The following is a 21,131-nucleotide window of genomic DNA, read 5'->3' as shown; positions in this document are numbered from 1 at the left end:
CATGCAATTTAAGTATGCACACACACAAAAGACCTAAGCCAATGCATTTTCAAAGTCAAAATGAAGAAAGACAGAAAAAGGGAATTCTGTGTGGTTACACATTTGAAAGACAAGAACTGGGTCAGAGATAGGTAACAAAGAAGGCAGTAGGAAAGGAATTCTGGAAAGAACGGCAAAAGGCCAGGTTGCTGGACAGAGTGTAGAAATGGCACAAGGAGAGGGAAATGCCTGGGAATGGCAGAGGCAAAAAAGGACTTAGGGAAAGCTAAAATGTCTCATACAATATTTAGGTACATATATGTATTTCTGCCTCATTTCCTCTGTGACATTCTCAGTAGCACCTACACAGCATTCCAATGCTTTTAGAGTGAACTTATTGGGGAACACTTAAACTGGTCCTAGGTTTTTGGACTCTAAGTTCGTAGAAGATGAAAGGCAAGAAAGGGATAAGCAAGGAGTAGGCACAGCCAGGATGGGTATGTTCTACTATGTTTCTCTTCCATCCTTTATTGAGATATAATTGACATGAAACACTGAATAAATTTAAGATGTACAATGTGATGATTTCATACAGGTATACATTGCACATAACATAACAGAACATTGCACATGTTACCAAAATGTTAGTTAACACCTCTCAGAGAGCATCACATTCATCTTTGCACACTTGCAATTTAAAACAGAATTTGACCCATAATGGCAGGAATTTACTGAATGTTTATGTTACCAAAACCAAATGTGTGAAAGGGATAATATTTTACTTATTTATACAGCAACCCTTTCATTTGTTTCTAGTAATAAATTTCAAGCCTAACTTTAAAAGAGATGTGAAAAAACACCAGGGTGCATGCGTACATGCACGCACACTGACAGATGCTTTAAATCATCCTGTTAGACAACAGTGCTGAACTCTGAGACCAAAAAACCCCAGAAAGACAGTCCAAAAAATGGAAATATTCGAATGATGAAGAACTACATGTTATAATAGTACTTAGAACATCAGGATGCTATCATTTTGAATTTATATTTTGTCTGTTGCTATTACTAGTCAAATATCTTATCCTTCCTCCTAGAAAGTTCTTCCCCTTCTCCACTTTAAGGACCACATAAAATTCAGGTAAGATATTCCTGAGAAGTCTTCCAATGACTTCTTCAGATGGAGATAACTCCTCCAACCTTCACACTCCCACTATGCTTTACAGGGACTATCTATCTTACCGTAGTCTCCCTGACTGCTCACATAGCCAACTTCTTTCAAAGTCTGGGCACTCCTAGAGATGGGACCTTGTGGTACCGAAATCATTTTTTCTGAGCATTGCTAGAGTGTCTGGCACATACAATCCCTCAAATTCTCCTCGCCAAAATAGCAACATCAACATCATCCTGTTCTTCAAGGCTCTTCCATTTGGCTATAACCCTGTCTCTTACCCTCAGTCTATTTCACCCCCTTAGCTTACAATTTATCTCTGTCCTAACTTTTCCCACCATTCTGGGTGATGTAGATGTCCATGTAATAAAACCTATCCTTTATCATACCCTCACTTGTTGACTTCCTGTCTTCATGACCTAATCTATTCACTCTCAGCACCCACGTCCAAAGTAACACTGTAGTCCTTGTTATCACTCATAAGGGATCCATTTTTATAACCATTACTCTAAACAGTCTACATTGAGATCAAAATGCCTATTTCCTTGTTCAACTTAACTCGCCACCAACATCTTTGACTTCACTGGGACCAATAGCTCACTGACCCCTATAGTTTCTCTCAAATGATTGGTCCTGTTCTTTTCAATTTTCCTTTTATTCAGTTTATGTACATGATCAATACTTGCTAATACCTTAAACTGTCCTATCCTTCCTGTTAGCAATTACTCTCACTAATCCTGGATGAAATAATCATCCTGAGGTTTCGTTTTTGTTTTTTTTTTTTTTGCCCCCCCCCCCCAGATTCATTTATTTATTTTAGGGAGAGAGTCAGCAGGGGGAAGGGCAGAAGGAGGAGAGAGAGGATCCTCAAGCACACACTTTGCTAAGCACAGAGCCAGATGAGGGGCTCAATCCCAGGATCCTGACATCATGACCTGAGCTGAAACCAAGAATCAGCCACCAAAACAACTGAGCCACCCAGGATCCCTCATCCCGAGTTCTTCATCACAGCTCTTGCCCCTGCAAGAGCTGGGAAATACTTGAGATATTCTATCTACATTAAATTCATTATAACTAACATGAAATGGGCTCCCATACACTCTTAGGAAACCTGTTATAATTTTTTGTTAAATTCCTTCTACAATGACTATTTTAAACTTCTGCCTGCCTTCTAAAACACCTGACCTTCCTCTTCTCTCTTTTCCAATTTTATGGAGAAAATGAACATGAAAGGGGAACCATCATCTTTCCACTACAATGAATGCAAATTTACTTATATCACCTACTCTCCTCTGTTAACCTGTTCTCCTACCTAATACGTAACATTCATCTTCCGGTTGTATTTTGGATCTCACCTTTTCTGCTTTCTTAGAACCCTTACTACATACTACCCCTTTACTCTTGCACTGTCAATCTCTTACATGGTTGTTTCTATTGATTTTTAATTGTGCTTGACTCATTTTCACCAGAGACAAGACAAAACATTCTCACTATGAAGATCACTAGGAGTACCCTCTCTCTACAACTACCTCAGAGCCAAGCTTTCAGAGAGGCTCAAACTCCCTAACTCCATTTCTACTTACCACATAATCCCGTTAGATTTCCATTCTCATCACTCCACTAAAAGCTATTACAAAAGACATCAATGATTTCCAAAAGTCCCTCAAATCCAACAGGAATTTTTCAGGCTTCACTTTACTTGCAATCTCGGCAGCATTTGACCACTTTCTCCTTCTAAGGAACATTTAGAATACTCTCCAGGATTTCCTCCATCCTCTCTAGTCACTCTACCTTGCTCTTCTTTGAAGACTCCTCCAACCACTAACCAGTTTTAAGTTCAAAGGGCAGTCCTGAGCCAACTCTTCTTTTCACAACATACTTTTTAGACCTAAGTGATCTTACCTGTGTATATTGTAATTTCCCACCTAAACAAGATGACTCGATAATTTCTTGCCTTCAGCTAAGACTCTCTATTAGCTCCAGACCTATATGTGCAACTGTCTACTCAGTTCAGCAGGCTTTCCTTTTCAGCAGGCTTAAAAATCATCTACCACACACACTTAAACCCATGTTCTTCACTCCCAAATGGATTCCTTTTTTGTTGTTTTATATTTCAGGGAAAAGAACAATCCTTTTGTTCAATTATAAACCTAGGGCTCATTTTAAGTAGCTTTCTTTTCTAAATCCCTCACAGTCAATCTGTTACCAAGTTGTGTCAATTTTATCTCCTAATTATATCCCAAATTGTACCACTTTTCCCCCTATCTTGACCTCCTCGTTCTCGTGGGTGAGTTACTGGTAACTGGTTTGTCTACATCCATTCTTGCCCCTCTCCAACCAGTTATTTACAACTCAGAATACATTTTTCCTATGATTTTATTTATTTGACAGAAAGGGAGAGAAAGAGAAAGGGAGTTAGTGTGCATACACGCACCAAAGGGAGAGAGGGAAGCAGACTCCCCAGTAGGCAGGGAGTCCAATTCAGGACTCAATCCCAGTACTCCAGGATTATGATCTGCGCCAAAAGCAGACACTTTTGGTAAATGAACCACCAGGCGCCCTAGAATACATTTTTTAATATACAGATCTGATGACAGACCTTTATTTAATTCTCTTTGTTTGCAGTTTGTCTTAGGATGGCCACATGGGCCTACTTTTAATCCTTTATCTCCACCATGCTTCCACCTGGACCAAGTCTTTACACTTGCTGTTCTCTCTGGTAGGAATGCGCTTTACCACTCTTTCATCTCATCCTTCTGATTTTGGATCAAATGCCATTTCTCAGTGAAATCTTTTCTGTCTTCAGACAGTGTTAAAATTCCCCTTTATAAAGTACTTAGGAGTGCTTCTAGAACTTGTCATGACAATTACTCTAAGTTAAATATTTTATTCGTAATCTAAATACAATCTGATCTGTCTTCTTCCCAGCAGGTTATAAATTCCATGAAGGTCAAGTGTCTGGTCTTACTCAACATTACATTGTAACACCTAACATAGCGATGGTACAGTATGAGTTTTCAATAAGCAATTGTTAAATAAATGACCAGAAAGACTGTAATACTCACTTGTTCATTCACTTTTTCAAATGCCTAATATATATATATATATATATTTTTTTTAAGATTTTATTGCTCCCCGCCGAGCAGAGAGCCCGACGTGGGACTCGATCCCAGGACCCTGAGATCATGACCCGAGCCGAAGGCAGCGGCCCAACCCACTGAGCCACCCAGGCACCCTCAAATACCTAATATATTAACAAAGTGCAGAGTGATCAGGTTTCTTTCCTACCAGATATACTAACCTGTTTGGAATTTATTTTGAAGTTCAGTTTAGAAAAAAAATTCATACTTGCATAATAAAAAGTCACTCAGACTACATTTTAACTGAAAAAAAAAAACCTGTAATATTTTAAAAAAATTATTTATTTGACAGAGAGAGAGAGAGAGAGACAGCCTGAGTACACAAGCAGGATCTCTGCTGAGCAGGGAGCCAGACATAGGTCCAACCCTAGGACACCAAGATCGTGACCTGAGCCGAAGGCCGACCTTAACTGACTGAGCCACCTATGTGCTAAAATTGCCACATTTCATATGTAGCAAAATGGGGATTTATAACAATTTTTTTGAAGGCCACTTATGAGAAAAATTAATAGTGAGTTATAAAGTATGTACTAAAATATATTAGCAACTGTTTCCAATTGTTGTAGCCCAGAGGTACATAAGATGATGATATGCTGTTTGCTAACTGCTGTCAACTGAACTGAACTAATAAACTGCAGTTAGCAGAGTTGTTCCTCAGTTACATTCCAATCATGGGAAAGCTAAACTCCAATTTTAAAGTTCCAATTTTACTATGTTTGTCATTACTGCATAAGGGAATTCTAAAAGAAAAGGGAATGCTTTATGTATGTAGTTCCATGCCAAAACCAAAAAAATCCTTTTCAACTTTTTGCCTTTTCCAGTATTTGTGTGCAGGCAGTAGGAAAATTTGATTAAATTTAATATATTAGAAAAATAAGTACATCCATTTTATGTAACAATGGAAATATTATTTTATTTTTCTCACAACTGCTCACCCCAAGCACTTACCTTTCTTCAAGTATTTAACTTTATTTTTGCAAAACTGACAAATAGGTATCAAGAGCCATTCAGTTAGGATTCAAAATTCATTTGCACTTAGGAATTAGGAAGTTGGTTTACAGAAAACCCACAAGTCAACAAACAGGCCTAAAACATTCAATACTGTCAGAAGGCCAATGTACTACTTAGGAGCAATGTGCTTTGGTTTCCCAACCAAAAGCAAAGAGAACTACCATTGTTAGAAATGTGAAAACGGTAGGATACTGTCTCGGAAGGAAGGAAGGAGGGAAAGAGAAAAGACAGCAAGGAGAAAACAGAGGTATAATAATGGAATGCAATGTGCTGACAAAGAAACAAAATGAAAATAAGTGACAGGGAAGAGTGAAGAAAAAAATGAAGGACAAATCTCTAGTCATCAGTAAGACTGCCAAACCCAAGCTGAAGGCTTCCAAGTAGTAAATAATGCATTTAATCTGTAAGACAGAAGAAAAAGACACACACACACACACACACACACACACACACACAGTGTGAGGCTCAAAAGTGGGGAGGGAGGGCAGGAAGCAGGAGTATACCTTAAGGGGGAGATGAGACTGGCCTTGTTTAGACTGGTCTTTACCAAAAGCAACAGGAAACCATCAAAAAGGCTGTAAGCAAGGGAGTCATAAAATTAGATTTCTCTTTTGAAGACAGAACTCCAGCTGCAGGGTGGACATCAGACTGGAGAGACAGTAGTTGGAAGGCCAGCAGCGTAGTGCCGGTGAACGGTGTAGCTTGGACTAGGACGGGACAATAATGAGAAAGTAATGGATCCATTAAAACAGTGAATGTGAACTTTTTTGCAGATACATTTCTCCCAGGGAGAAGTTAGTTCATTCCTTTTACCAAAGTTCTAAGAGGCAGTTTCTCTTAATTACTATTTTACAGTAATGACATTTGGCACTTATTTGTCATATTTGCTATACATTTTTTTTCTAACTGGTTATTTTAAATTTGGGGACGTTTCACAGTTTTTATGTAGACAAATCTATATTTGTTTTTCCCTTTGTAGATATTTATCTCCCATTATAACACCTTCCATCATTTCCACTTTTGCTGTCCTTTCCCCCCACCTTCATATGAGAACGTGTAAGATTTACTTTAACATGGGATATATACGCTTCCTAATTTGATAAGCTCATCTAGTCGCCAGAAAACATGATCATGAAGCACATACATTGGTAGACAGATGTGTAAAAACACAGAAAGAGGTAGACAAATGTTTCAAGAGTAGAAACTGGGGCGCCTGGGTGATTCAGTGAGTTAAGCCTCTGCCTTCAGCTCTGGTCATGATCTTAGGGTCCTTAGATCAAGGCCTGCATTGGGCTCTCTGCTCAGCAGGGAGCCTGCCCCTCCTCCACCGCCTGCCTCTCTGCCTACTTGTGATTTCTCTGTCAAATAAATAAATAAAATCTTAAAAAAAAAAAAAAGAAAAGAGTAGAAAGTGGTCGCACAAAAAACAGACATGCAACCCAGACTGAGGTGAATTTGTGAGGAATTCCTAAAGATCAAATTTTAACTGCTTTAAAAAGAGGACTGAGAATTAGCTAAGTGGAAAAAGGAAACACCTTAAGTGAAGAGGGCTAAAGGATTCTCATTAGTACTCTCACGGCAATTTCAAAATTGAATAAGACGCTCCCTCGTATTTCAAAGAATGCCCAAGGATTCACTCCAAAGAAGCTGTATTTTACGTTCTAGGCAAACTAAGGAGAAAAAGCCCACCAAATGTTTTCTGGAAGTAGCACACACTTAGTCTGTGTTGACGCACGTATGTTAAAAAACTTCAGAATTCCCCCGTTCTCTATATTCTGTACTCCACTTTCAAGTGAAATTCAGACTACTTAACTTGGCACCAAGGCAGGAACACCATTTAGTTCATTTTCTACCATTTTCTTCATTTAGTTCATTTCCCAGAAGTTCTCATCAATGGAGAGTTATCGAACCCTATACCACCCAACGGGTTTCCTCCTACCACCTCTTCCTGCCTTATACCAGCCCCTGTCTGGAATGCTTTCTATTCCTCCACTAAATCACGGACTGCAACTAAGTGAGCATAGTTGCTTGGAAACAGAAAGTAGGTCTCCACACACCTGTACGACATGAACAGTATGTCCTGGTCCTGGCAAACACTTGAAAAGCCACTGAATAAAGAAGATAAAGAACTTCCTTTGCAGTAGCTGCGAGGGCCTCATCTGATTCTTGCTTTTTCCGCTTACTTTAAGTCTTCAGGTGTCTAACGACTTCCGTAAACAGACCACAAAGTGGAAAGGGGACAGAGGCAGAAATGGTACCCTAGTGACACCGACATTTTGCTAGCAGTGATAAGGGGAAACACCTGATTTCAGACCGAATTTAAGAAAGAAGGAGAGAAGCGGCATTAGGGAGGGATAAGTATGAACAACTCTTTCTAAAAACTTTGCGTCCACGGAAGAAAGAAATGGGAGAGTAGCTGGAGTAAGAAACGCGGGCGTCCATCTTAGAAGCGACACGACCGCACTGAAGAGGAGCAGTCCCTTCGTCAAGAGCTCTCAAGCCCTCCGCTTCACCTGCGGCAACCAACAACAGGCAGGAAACGCGTAGAGAGCTTATTAGCGGTCTGGCACTGTGCAAACGCTTCCCACAGTCCAATCAACTTAAATCTCACAACAACCTTGCAAAGAAGCTACTCTGAGGAGCTTCGTTCCACAGACGAGGGCACTGAATATTAAGATTACATGATCTTCCCAACACCCCACACATAAAAATTCACGCGGCCCGAGGACCAGACACAGGTGTTTTGCTGCAGCCACCTGGGAGCCGTGAGGCGAAGTCACTGTGGCCAGGCTCCGAGTTCCGGGAAAGCCGCCCGGGCCCACCCAGAAGCTGCCCAAGCCGCACTCCCCACCCTCGCCCTCAGGACACCACGGGCTTGTCAGAAAGACCCGCAGAAGCCACTGTGGCGGTCCTGAAGGGCAGCCCCACAGGTTCCCCCGGGCCTCGGCGCCTACCTCGTTATTGAGGTTGAGAGTCCCCGGCTGAGCCATGGTGCGTCTGAGAAGACCCCGCGGCAGCAGGCACGTGAACTGGAAATCGCGGCTCCGTCACCACGCCCCTCTACGGCGGCAATGGGGGCCTAAAACGCATCCGCGGCGCGTTCGGGCCGATGCTTGAGCAATAAGGAGATCCAGAACGGAAGTGAATGAGAACAACTTCCGGAGGAGAGTGTTACGGGCTGGAACTGCGCGTTCCTGTGGAAACCAGGCGCGGGGAGGTGGCCCGGAGGGCGCCCCGTAGCTGTCGCCAACTTTAGAAGTTCTTTAAGATGCTGATTTTATTATACTCGTTTGTAGGCGTGGCCCGGCTCTGTAAGGACCATGTTTTTGTGTGCCAGTGGGGAGGTGAAAGCCCTTTTAGGAAAGTAGAGTTGAGTGACCAAATTTTGCTCTGAATTTTTAATCTAGCGTTTGTGAAGATTCCTGTGCTTTTAACAAGCAGTCCTTGTTGGAAACAGCTTTTTCTCTCTAGGCTTCCGTTGTAGCTGAAGCACGAACATATTTTTTCTGCACAATGTAATAAGGTTTAAATTTAGGTAATCAATGTTTAAATTTAAAGGAAAACCAAGGGGCCTCCTGGGTGGCTCAGTGGGGGTAAGCCTCTGTCTTTGGCTCAGGTCATGATCTCAGAGTCCTGGGATCCGGCCCCTCCACAGGCTCTCTGCTGGTCAGGGAGCCTGCTTCCCTCTCTATCTACTTGTGATCCCTGTCAAATAAATAAATAAAATCTTAAAAAAAAATAAGGGAAAACCAAGGTGAAAAAGTAGAACCTTTAAAGCAAAAACGTTTAAAGCACATTTGCAACTGCCTATGGGAATAGCTGCTTTGAAGTATTAGCCTGTAGAGAGAGGAGACATTCCGGAGTAAATCTGCATTAGGTAATCTTTTAATTAATAGTGAACACCAGTAGTGTTGATCGTTAAAATGGATCAAAGCTGGGGCAGAAACTCTACATGAATTGTCTCCAAAATATTCACAGAAATGTAAGGACATAGGAACTATTCTTATTTTACAGATGGGGAAACTGACTTGCCAGGAGCCAGGTGTCTCACCAGTAATTGTCCAGCTGAGGCCAACCACTGCCACAGGACTGCGGGATTGGTGACACAAATCTGCAGAGTCCAGTGCAAAGTGAAATTGCAAGACCCCTCACTCAAAAAGTAGGAAAGAGTTTTTTGTTTTGTTTCTTCCATGGTGTCCCTTGACATGCCATGTTTTTTTATCTGGTGTTTAATGTGTTCTCTCAAGCACAGGGATATGGGTGGGTCTACTGCAGACCCTTATAGGTACCGGGGACCTGCACCCCAGGACTCAGTGTGGATGCGTGTTTTGGAACAAGATGTCAGCAATTGCTGGGCAAAGACAAGAAAATAAGAAGGCAGAGTACTCAAGTGGAGGATGTAGGAGGCAGGGCCAAAGATGACCCGAGACTGAACCCTTGAAATAAGTTTCATTGTCTCTCTGGACTTCACATACAAAACTCAGATTCACAGATAAAATGAATAATTTCAAGCCCATTTTCGTAAGTCATGATTCTGTAGTCAAATTACTTTAAATCATACTTGCATTTGGGTTGGTATTCTTTTAGTTTAATGTGTGATTTGGACACAAATGCCTTGATAGTTGACTTCCTATTTGAAGAATGTTGCACAAAAGTAGTTTTGCCACTAACAAGCCATGCACTGCATTGTAATTGTCTTCTTATTCATTTACCTCTCCTTCTTAAAGCTGAGCTTCTGGACTGTAATGGCTTCTTCAGCTCAGGTAGGTGGTAGACACTCCATTCATAGATACGTGGGAAAGGGCACCTTAAAGATAAGCGGAGAGCTTTATGGAAAATGTGTCCTCTCACTGGGGAGAAAGTTGTTGTTATGATTCCATGATACTTCAGTAAATGTGTTCTTAATGTGATATTTGTCTGTGGCTCTTAAAGTCTCTGTAGTGTTTTCTGTGGACCACCCCTCTTATCCAATACCTCACTTCTCCAGCCAGCACAGTCTTCTCAGGTCAGGGTTTGTTTTCTATCTTTGCTTAGCCCAGGCTCTCTTCTTGGCCTTTCCCACTGCCAGCTCTGCTTTCTCAATGGCTATTTTTTAAGATTAGGTTAAGTTCCAGCCATCCTTTTAAAGAATCCTTTCTGTAGCTCCCAACAGAAGTTAATTTCTCATCAGCAGATCATTTTTATATTATTTACAATAGCTTAACTTTAAGTTTTCGTTTTTTTTTTTTTTTCTGTAAAGACTGTTATTTTATGATATAAGCTCTTGGCAAACTTAGATGCTTATTTTAAAAGTGAAGAGTAATTTTCCGTTGTCCCTGATATCTTGTCATCTTGACTCTTTGCAAAGATGATTCTATTAACCTGCTCTTATTAAGCTATTCACATTTCCTCTAGTAATAACAATGTTTTTGTATTAAAGAAACTATAGAGGGGCACCTGGGTGGTTCAGTGGGTTAAAGCCTCTGCCTTCAGCTCAGGTCATGAACTCAGATTCCTGGGATGGAGCCTGCTTCCCCCTCTCTCTGCCTGCCTCTCTACCATCTTGTGATCTCTGTCTGTCAAATAAATAAATAAAATCTTAAAAAAAAAAAAAAAAGGAACTATAGGTTTCTCTCGAAAGCAACGCATCAAACCACCTTTACCTTTTCCTTCTTAAGGGTTAACCTGGATCAGTTAAATGGTGTCAGATATATGAAACAACAAGTTTATTATAATTAAGAGTAATACCTCTTTCCTCCTTATTACAGTGTTCTTTTAGTGAAAGTAAGGATCCATCATGTTGAATGGGAATCCAGTTTTCCAGTTTCAGATTTCTCAAGAGTTTTTCAGATCCCAATCTATTTGGCTACTCAGGCTGCCAAAACAAAATACCACATACTGGGTGGCTCAAACAACAGAAATTTTTTTCTTACAGTTCTGAAGTGTGGAAGTCCGAGTTCAAGGTACCATCATGTTTGCTTCTGGGGAAGGTTCTCATCTTTGTGTGCAGACATAGCCTTCTTCTTGTGTCCTCAGATGGCCTTTACAGTGTACACACCTAAAGAGAGAATTCTCTGGTTTCTCTCTATCTCTGTGATTTTCATTTAAAAAAAATGATTCTTTTGGATTTAGGCTCTATCTTTATGACTTCATTTCATCTTAATTACCTCCCTGAGACTTTATCTCCAAATACCATCACATTGGGGATTTTAGCTTCAGTATATGGATTGAGGGGAGGACCCACACACAATTCAGGACACTTTCTTTGAGAAAAGAAAATTATCTCAAAAATAGTCTTTTCTTTATCTAACATTCATGAGGACTGCCATTTCTATTGTTAGATATGAAGATATCAATTGATATTAGGACCTTACACTAAGTGAAATAATGAGACACAGAAAGACAAATACTATGTTAAACACATACATGAATCTAAGGCAGTCAAATTCAGAGAAGGAAGGAGTAGAATGGTGGTTGCCATTGAGGGAAAAATGGGGAGGTATTAGTCAAAGAGTAAGGAGTTTCAACTATTTGGTTGAGTAAATCCTAGAGATCTCCTGCACAGCATAGTGCTTATAGTTAACAATATTGTGTACTTAAAAATTTGCCAAGAGGATAGCTCTTATGTTGAGTGTGGTTTTTTCCTAAGATTTTGTTTATTTATTTAACAGAGAGAGAGAGAGAGAGAGAGAGAGGGAACACAAGCAGGCGGAGTGAGAGAGAGAGAAGCTGACTTCCCGTGGAGCAGGGAGCCCCAGGACCCTGGGTTCATGACCTGAGCCAAAGGCAGACGCTTAAGACTGAGCCAACTTGGAGCCCCTTATGTTGAGTGTTTTTATCCTCGAGAGAGAGAGAAAAAAAAAAAGCAGTATGCAATAGGAAAGAGCAGGAAAAAATTGGGAGATGATGGATATACTAATGGCCTAGATTGTGGTTATGGTTTCCTGATATATAGTTCCCTCCAAAGTTATTAGGTTGAGTATATTCATTGTGTATAGCTTTTTGTATATCATTCTTACCTCAGTAAAGTGCTTTTAAAAGGCAAGTTATGGGCTGGTATTAACAAAGTGATTATAGTTCTACACCTTTCTATTAACTGAATGAGTCGGTGAACGAGAAGCTTTGGGGAGTCTTGTCATTTTTTTAAGCTGTTGGTGTCATTCATAATCTCTTGTACTTGAACAGTTAGTAATTCCCTCACAACAGATAGTTATACAGCTGAGTGTTTCAGTACAGAGAACTACCGTGTTAAGTGTTTCGTTTTCCGGCTCTGCACCTTCAGTTCTCTATCCCTGGATGGCAGTGTTCTCCAAATTTCCCATTACAGTTGAAATTTGGAAGGTTCAAGAAAGCAGTCTAAGTAATTGGCTTATGATAGCATGAAAATTGTTGGATCTATCAGATTTTTGTATTTCTTTAATGCCTAAGACTAACCCCTCAGTTTTTAACTTTTTTTTTTTTTAAAGATTTTATTTATTCATTTGACAGACAGAGATAACAAGTAGGCAGAGAGAGAGGAGGAAGCAGGCTCCCTGCTGAGCAGAGAGCCTGATGCGGGGCTCGATCCCAGGACCCTGGAATCATGACCCGGCCGAAGGCAGAGGCTTTAACCCACTGAGCCACCCAGGCACCCCCTCAGTTTTTAACTTTTGATTTGGAGTGAATTACTATCCAGTAATCAACCCTCTGGGTGAACTACCAGTGGATTTATTTAAGAATTGAGTCTATATCTTAAATAAGTCTATATATAAATAAAAAGTAACTAAATATATATATATATAGGTATATATAACATACTGAAGAATGTAACTAGTTACTGTGTAGAAGACAGTAATTGGCAAGTAATTAGGCTAAGATGTTTACTAAATTAATCCTCTGACAGATTTTTTTTTGCCTAAATTTCATTTGAGTTTTTGTGGAGAGTTTTGGTTAGATTTGTTATTATATCTTTAGGAAAACTAAAGAAAAAATTCCATTCTAGGAATTTTGGATATTAAAGATTTGAAAATGATAGTTAATGTTATATAGCCAAGTTTTACAAAATCTGAAGGAATGGAGCTGACCGTTAGCAATGTAGTATTTTGGCTAAGAGGCTTGGCTCTGGAGTCAGACTATCTGATAAATTTTAATTTACCTCTTAATAACTGTGTACCCTTGGGCAAATTATGTAAGCTCTGTGACAAGTTTTCTTTATAAAAATGGGAATGATAATCAACCTCATAGGATTGTTGTGATGATTAAACAAAAACACAGTGTAGGTTCTTAGTGAATATTTACCTCTCAATAATATAAACTGCTATTATTTTCCATTACCTCATTTGATCTTAACAGTGACTTTGTGAGATAGGCATAGTACATAACAGGGAGTCATATCTTAGGAATAACAATTATGCCTGAGGTCATAGAGGTAATAAGAGGGCAATCCAAGTCTCTTGACATAAAATCACTGGTGGCAGTTTTATAACAATTTCATGATATGAAAGTATAAATTACATTGATAATTTATGATTACTGTGCTATTCTTTCCCATTCACCTAATTATTTATGGATCAGTAACTAATGAATGAATGCACTTTATAAAATATATATCCCTTCTTATATATGATTTGTTTCTTTTAGTTATTCTTCAGTTAAGCTCAAGACTATGCAACAAAGCCTATACTAATTTAAGTCCAGAAAATGTTATTAAAGCCCAGTATATTAATTTTCAGTATATGGCTTTGATTCATTTTAATCAACATTTTTGAACATTACCTTGCAAAGCAGTATAGTGGTTTCAGTAGGAGATAAATGATTAAGATAGTTGTCTTGTCCATGTTCACCAGGGATTTACAGAGTAATGACTTTAATAATTCTAACACCAAGGCCAACTGTATTAAGTGCTGTGGAAAGAGTATCATAGGGAAGAAAGAGAACAAATCAATGAGAGACTTCCTAGAGGAGATAAGTTTTGTGTTCTTTTTTTGAAAGAAGGCTGATGCTTAAAAAAGCAATAGAGGATCGGGAGAAAATTCTCAGCTAAGGAAATTTGTCATATAAAAACAAGGTAATAAAAGACATTTTATTTCATAAAGTAATATAAAGGATTTTTCACATATTCTTGAAGTTTTTAAAAACATTGTTAGATGTGGAAATTAAAAGCCTTTAAATGTCTTTTTTTTCTTTTTAAGGTTGTATTTATTCGTCAGACAGGGAGAGAAAAAGAATGTATATACAAGCAGGGGGAACCGCAGGCAGAGGGAGAAGCAGGCTCCCTACTGAGCAGGGAGCCTGATGTGGGACTCCATCCTAGGACCCTGGGATCATGACCTGAGCCAAAGACAGAGGCTTAACTGATGGAGCCACCTAGGCATCCCAAAGCTTTTAAGTTTCATAAATATATTTCCCACTGACACACCCCAAAAATGATAGTTCCCTTAAGTTACTAAAAGTTTTAAAAAGTGAAGCAAAATCTTTTAAGGCAAAAATCTAACATTCTGGAACTTAATAGACTAGAAGAAGTGGGTCTCAAAACATCTGAGGATTTATGCCTTTAAAGGAAAATTTGCAGCAGTTCTATTTAAACAATAAGGTGGAAATTTGGGGCAGGATCAAGCGAATGATGTAAAAGCCTGTTCAGAGAAAATATATTTAATATGATCATGACCATCAAGGAGCAAGGGATTTGTAGCAAATGTTTTGGGTCACGTGTCCACTGGGGCCCGAGAGAGATGAGGTATATAGAGTGGGGAGTTAGATTTGGCTGCTCATTTAGCTTCTCTTTGAAGGAAATCAGTGCTGTTTTACTGGTAAGGATTAGGGTTAGAGCTTCCTTAAGGTCTGTTATTTTCCCCAACTCGTAGTTGAGATTTTGAAAGTGCTATCTCTGCTTCTTCACTTTTCACCTATTCCTCAAGGCTCTGCTCTTTGAATTCCTGTTACCCCTCCACTGAAACTATCTTTGTCAAGGTCATCAGTGACCTCCCAGGTACTCAGATATACCTTAGAGTGTTCAGGGTATGAGGTATCACCCCTTTCTGTTGCCAGGATTGACTCGCCTGAATGTGTTGGCTGAGCCAGTGACCCCCTTCCAACTTTGTCTCCTCACATTTCTGTTTGTCTGATCTAGAAGCCTTACCAGATAGGTTTACTCTGTAGTGTTGCTTCCTACCAGACTTTTTCATACGTGACCTTAGCTGTATGGACACTGTTGACTCAACAGAAAATTACCCAGCCCAAATGCTGATAGTGCTGGGGTTGAGAACTGCTCTAGGCTCATGTCTGTAACAACTGCCTGAGAGCACAGGAAGTACCAAGCAAAGGCCAGGTTATGGGAGAGGCCACCTCTGGATGCAAGAAATGAAGGAGGGGGCGGGGATTTTTCGGGAGAGAATTTGAAATCAGTTGCAATCCTGACTAAAAGTTAACCTGCTTCCGTTATCACCTTGCATTAGAAATTCTAAAAAAAAAAAAAAATTGGTGATAAAATTCTCCTCACCAAATGAATATTTTGTCAACTTAAGTTCCAAATAATTACCTCAGTTTTACTACTGAGCCATAAAAATATAAATGTAAGCTCCAAAATTAGCGTTATTAACATTAATAAACATATTTTATATGGAGGTAAATTGGAGGGCTGCTCATTACATAATTGGCCTGTGATACACATAGACTCAGAGACCCCTCCTCAGTGGTAAGTTTGTGATTGTTTGGAATCCATGGAGCTCACTTTTCAACTGAGTTGATTTGCTACTCTGTGAGAGTTCATATTCCTGCATTTACAGCTATTCAAAATAAATAATGATGGCTGTATGTGATTTTTGTAGTTCTCTTTTTTTTTCTGGTGTGAAGTTTTTGATGAAGTTTATCAGATAAAAAGTTTGCAGATAGCTAGAATCATCCTTGAACATTGTACAGTGAAACACTAAGCTTTAAAATCATTTCTTGAAGGGAGGCACTTAGGAAATGTGGAAAAGATACTATGTAACATCAACAATGAAAAAAATAAGAAAATGGACATTCACATAGAAAAAAAAGTTTCAAAGAAGAATGCCAAAAGAAACAACAGCAAGATGCCAGTATTACGTTGCCACTACACGCCCCCCCAAAAAACTGTAGTAACTATAGATGATTGCCTTTGTGGTTTTCAATAAGAATCAATGCTTGTTCTAAACCAGTGATTTAAATCATACCCAAATGGTTATCATTCAGCCATTTTCTCTGAACTTTAAAAATATTTATTTATTTGAGAGAGAGAAAGAGAAAGGTGGGAGAGGAAGTGGGAGAGAGTAGAAGAATCCCAAGCAGACTCTAAACTGAGCACAGAGCCTGAAGAGGGTCTTGATCTCAGGACACTGAGATCACAACCTGAGCTGAAACCAAGAGTCTGATGCTTAACTGACTCTGCCACCCACGTGCCCCCATTTTCTCTGATTTTTGCAGAAGAAAAAAATATGTGTAGTCATAACCAGTATTAGAGAAATGATGAATTGAAATGTGAAAATATTCTAGTGAAAATATTTTTGACTGAAACCACTGGCATACATCCTGGAGAAAAAAGGACATGGATAGTATTGCAGTTTCTAAAATTTATTGTGAATGGGAATCACCACCATATATTTTCTAAGGTTTAAGGTTTTTTCCCAGTGGTAGCATGTATGTTGCTTCATATGTAAGAAAGATGATAAAATTATTTAGAGGCATTCTTGAGCTAGAAGTAAAGAGAAGTTGACAGATCTGGCTATGTTACCTAGTGAACATGAGTAGATGAAGGTAAATTTTTTATGACGTTTTTGACAAATATGCAGAGGTCCAGGCTTGAAAATGCAAATAGTAATGTTACCATTGGATGCCCTGACAGACCAATATTCTAGTAATAAGTTTTCCCTTTGTAATACATTAAAATAATTAAAAAGTATTATGGTTTCAGTTGATGAATGTGTGTAATTTTGACATGAATATTGATTGGTATATTAATTTACATTAATGAGTAGATGAAAGTGAAAACCCAAAGACAAATGCTGGAACTTCATTTGCTCAGAAATGACAAGAGCACTTCTTTGCGGAATCGGATGTGGTTTTTGAATACCAGAAGAACATTGTGCTATCCACAATGAGTGGTTGTAGACACAGCAAACTTCTAATCTGCATTTTTTTCTGCTTCATTGTCATAAAGTTAGAGTTAGTCAATAGAACAGTCAAGCCCTGATTTGTGATCTTTGCTGTTACTCACTGTGTTACTCCACTGTTACCTACTTCAAGCCACTAAGGAGATATCACTGAGTGGGGGGAAGTCAAAAAAGATATGCAGTAGCACATGTTTTATGGAATCTGCCATAAAGATCAGACAGCCATGATCTCAGAAGCATAGATGATAGTGTGGTGTGGTAAAAAAAAAAAAATTAGGAAGGGTATGTATTTTTTATTTTGAGTATCTATTACCTTTGTTTCTAATATAGTTTGCTTAATGATAACTTTATTTTAATTAACTGTTAACAATGGCTATGTTTTACAGAAGATTAAGATATTAAGATATTAGGGCACCTGGGTGGCTCAGTGGGTTAGGCCGCTGCCTTTGGCTCAGGTCATGATCTCAGGGTCCTGGGATCGAGTCCCGCATTGGGCTCTCTGCTCGGCAGGGAGCCTGTTTCCTCCTCTCTCTCTCTCTGCCTGCCCCTCTGCCTACTTGTGATCTCTCTCTGTCAAATAAATAAATAAATAATCTTTTTAAAAAAAAGATATTAAGATATTAAACTAACATATTCTTAGTTTTTTTTCTCCTTTTGGTGTATTTTTACTTATTTAGGGAGCTCATCTACCCTTAATGTTTCAGCTTTCTTTTTTTTTTTTTTTAAATTCAATTAGCCAATACATAGCACATCATTAGTTTCAGATACAGTGTTCAACAATCCATCAGGTGTGTATAACACCCAGTGTTCATCACATCCTATGCCCTCCTTAATGGCTATCACCCAGTTACCCCATCCCCTACTCACCTTCCTGTCAACCCTGTTTGTTTCCAATAGTTAACAGTCTCTCATGGTTTGTCTCCTTCTCTGATTTCTTCTCATCCAGTTTTCTGCCCCTTCCCTTATAGTCTTCTGCACTGTTTCTTATGTTCCACCTGTGAATGAATCCATATGATAATTGTCTTTCAACAACTGACTTATATCCATTAACGTAATACCCTCCAGTTCCATCTACCTGCATGTAAATGGTAAGTATTCATCCTTTCTGATGGCTGAGTAATATTCCATTGTATTTATAAACCACATCTTCTTTATCTGTTCATCTGTCGAAGGACATTTCAGCTTTTTCTGCAGTTTGGCTATTGTGGACATTGCTGCTATGAACATTGGGGTGCAGATGCCCCTTTGTTTTGCTACATCTGTATCTTTGGGGTAAATACCTAGTAATATAATTGCTGGGTTGTAGGATAGCTCTATTTTTAACTTCTTGAGGATCTACCATACTCTTTGCCATTGTGGTTGTGTACTTGCATGTGGTTGTACTTGCATTCCTACCAACAGTGTAAGAGGGTTCCCCTTTCTCTTCATCCTTACCAACATCTCTTATTTCCTGTCTTGTTAATTTTAGTCATTTTTCCTGGTATAAGGTGGTATCTCAGTGTGGTTTTGGTTTGTATTTCCCTGGCGACAAGTGATGTTAAGCATTTTTAATGTGTTGGTTAGCCATTTGTATGTCTTCTTTGGAGAAATGTCTGTTCATGTCTTCTGCCCATTTCTTGACTGGATTATTTGTTTTGTGAGGGTTGAGTTTAATAAGTTCTTTATAGATCTTAGATACTAGCCCTTTGTCTGATATATCATTTGCAGATATTGTCTCCCATTTCATAGGTAGTCTTTTAGTTTTGTTGAATGTTTCCTTTGCTGTGCATAAGCTTTTTATCTTGATGAAGTCCCAATAATTCAGTTTTGCTTTTTCAACTTTCTTTTGAAACATTTTCCAAATTATATTCTGTGTAAAACTACAGTAATCGGTCTGGCTAGAAAAATGGTTCTATAATGAAATACAATAGAAATTTTGTATGATTCACAATGTAAAGTAACATTTATAATATAAAGTAAATCCTATGATAATTCTAAATTAAAAGACCCTTGCAATCATGATTAAACTAGTTTTCTCCAACCTCTTTGGAGCACAAGTCATATCATGTTACATTTATTAAATCTACTGAAACTGTATATACTAGTTGGGAAATATTGGCAAAAAAGTTGGTAACTCCCCAGTATACATTTATGTATATTGGCTCCTTCCTTTCATGTGAACTCCAAAACTGAATTTCCAACTCTCTCTTATATCCCTAGAATTTCCTCTCTATTGTTCAGTATTAGGCCCAAGTCAAAGGCCACTGAAGTACACTTAGTTGTTTAAAAATTTGGGCCTGTCTCTGCTCAGCAGGGAGCCTGCTTCCCTCTCTCTCTCTCTCTGCCTGCCTCTTCATCTGCTTGTGATATCTCTCTGTCAAATAAATAAATAAATAAATCTTTGAAAAAAAAAATTGGGGCCTATTACTGGTTTCAGTAAGGGACAATGCACAACATAGTGAAATGCAGTATGTCTCACTAAGAGAATGTTAGAAGTAACTTACTGCACTTGGGTTTAGTTTTAGTAATTTTGGAGAGGATCTAAGGAAGCAAGGACAGAGCTATAGATTGGGTACTTTCAGAAAGCAGGGAAATATCTGTGATTGGGTAGCTCAGTAAATTTGAATTATGTAGAGGAAGGCCAATTAGAGTGAGGATAAACTGGAATTTGTAAATAAGTAGTAGCTGAGGGAGGGAACTCTTTGGTATTTTGTGGGTTTCACAGTAGTTATATTTTTATCTTAGTCATAGTCTCAGGGTTGCCTTGTTCAATGTTGATATTTGGTGAGATCCTTAGTGTCCATGAGCAGATCATAGTTTAGCTGTGGGCATCAGATGGACTTTTAGTAACACTCAGGCCAACCTGTGTGTTTCAGATCAGGTCTTCTATACCAGGAGCTACTTTTTTCTTTCTTTGATATTTTTATAGTATCTCTCTTTGTTCTCCCTTATTTAATGCCATAGCCTTAGTCATCCAACCAAGAAACATTTGGTTAACTATAATCTCTTATCTCTCTTATCCCTGACATTTTAGTACAGTATTAGTTACTAGTATGTTTTAAGTATCCATGAAATGTCTTTCAATTCATTGCTGCCCCTCTTGTCTCACTATTAAATTGAGGCCCTCAATACCTCTTACCTGAACTCTTGCAATCACTAGCAAACCTATCTTCCTGATTCTAGTTTTAGCTAAGCATGTCACCATCTCACTGTTATCATAGTCTTCTTCCCAAAATGTAGATAGGATTAGGTAGTTCCTCTACTTTACAATCTTTAATGGCTCACTTTACTTACACATTTTGTTATGCAAAGTCTTAGCACCTAGCCTTCTATTTAAGATCCTTGACAATGGGGTAAACCTTAACTTGACCATCTCTTTCTACCAGTCCTCACTGTCACCATATATGACCTTTGCCTCCAAATTTATTCAGTAAACATTTGTTGAAAGTCTTTATTGTGTGCTTTCACTAGACTTTTATTTCCCTTAAATAAGTTTTAAAATCATATGACCATTACTGTGCTGGTCTAGTATCTGTCTCCTCAGTGTCAGGGCTGACACTTTCCAGGGGTAGTTTGGCTCCTTATTTATTCTCCAGCATCTAGCTGGTAATGATATTTTTAAAAATTCTGTTGACTTATCTACTGATGTATTACTTTCCTTCCCAGTCCTTTTTCTTGTTGTTTAGTACCTGTACTTTAAAAATGGTTGTATTTTTGTGTTCTACAGCTTGCAGGGTATCCTAGGTTTTGATTCCTCAAAATATTGTT

The 21,131-nt window shown here is 38.7% G+C and overlaps 1 protein-coding gene and 1 long non-coding RNA gene across 6 annotated transcripts in view; one reads left to right on the top strand and one right to left on the bottom strand.

Moving 5' to 3' along the window:
• Positions 1–8,435, bottom strand: part of LOC131832573 (protein FAM170A-like) — a 247,044-nt gene extending 238,609 nt beyond the window's left edge. For all 4 annotated transcript variants that reach the window (XR_009354104.1, XR_009354105.1, XM_059175773.1 and 1 more), the window contains exon 1: positions 8,253–8,435. The gene's annotated coding sequence lies outside the window, so the exon portion shown is untranslated. The remainder of the gene's footprint in view (positions 1–8,252) is intronic.
• A 27-nt stretch (positions 8,436–8,462) lies between these two features.
• The window catches only part of LOC131832576 (uncharacterized), a 136,699-nt gene continuing 124,030 nt past the window's right edge, over positions 8,463–21,131 (top strand). Inside the window, exons 1-2 of one of the 2 annotated variants that reach the window (XR_009354107.1) lie at positions 8,463–8,609; positions 9,313–9,457. This is a non-coding gene — a long non-coding RNA (uncharacterized LOC131832576). Of the gene's footprint in view, positions 8,834–9,312; positions 9,458–21,131 lie in introns of both variants that reach the window. The other variant, XR_009354109.1, reaches the window with a different exon arrangement.

This window comes from Mustela lutreola, chromosome 5, assembly GCF_030435805.1.
Source record: "Mustela lutreola isolate mMusLut2 chromosome 5, mMusLut2.pri, whole genome shotgun sequence".
NCBI lineage: Eukaryota > Metazoa > Chordata > Mammalia > Carnivora > Mustelidae > Mustela > Mustela lutreola.
The sequence above is the reverse complement of the archived record's forward strand: the minus strand, read 5'-3'. Positions and strand labels throughout refer to the sequence as shown.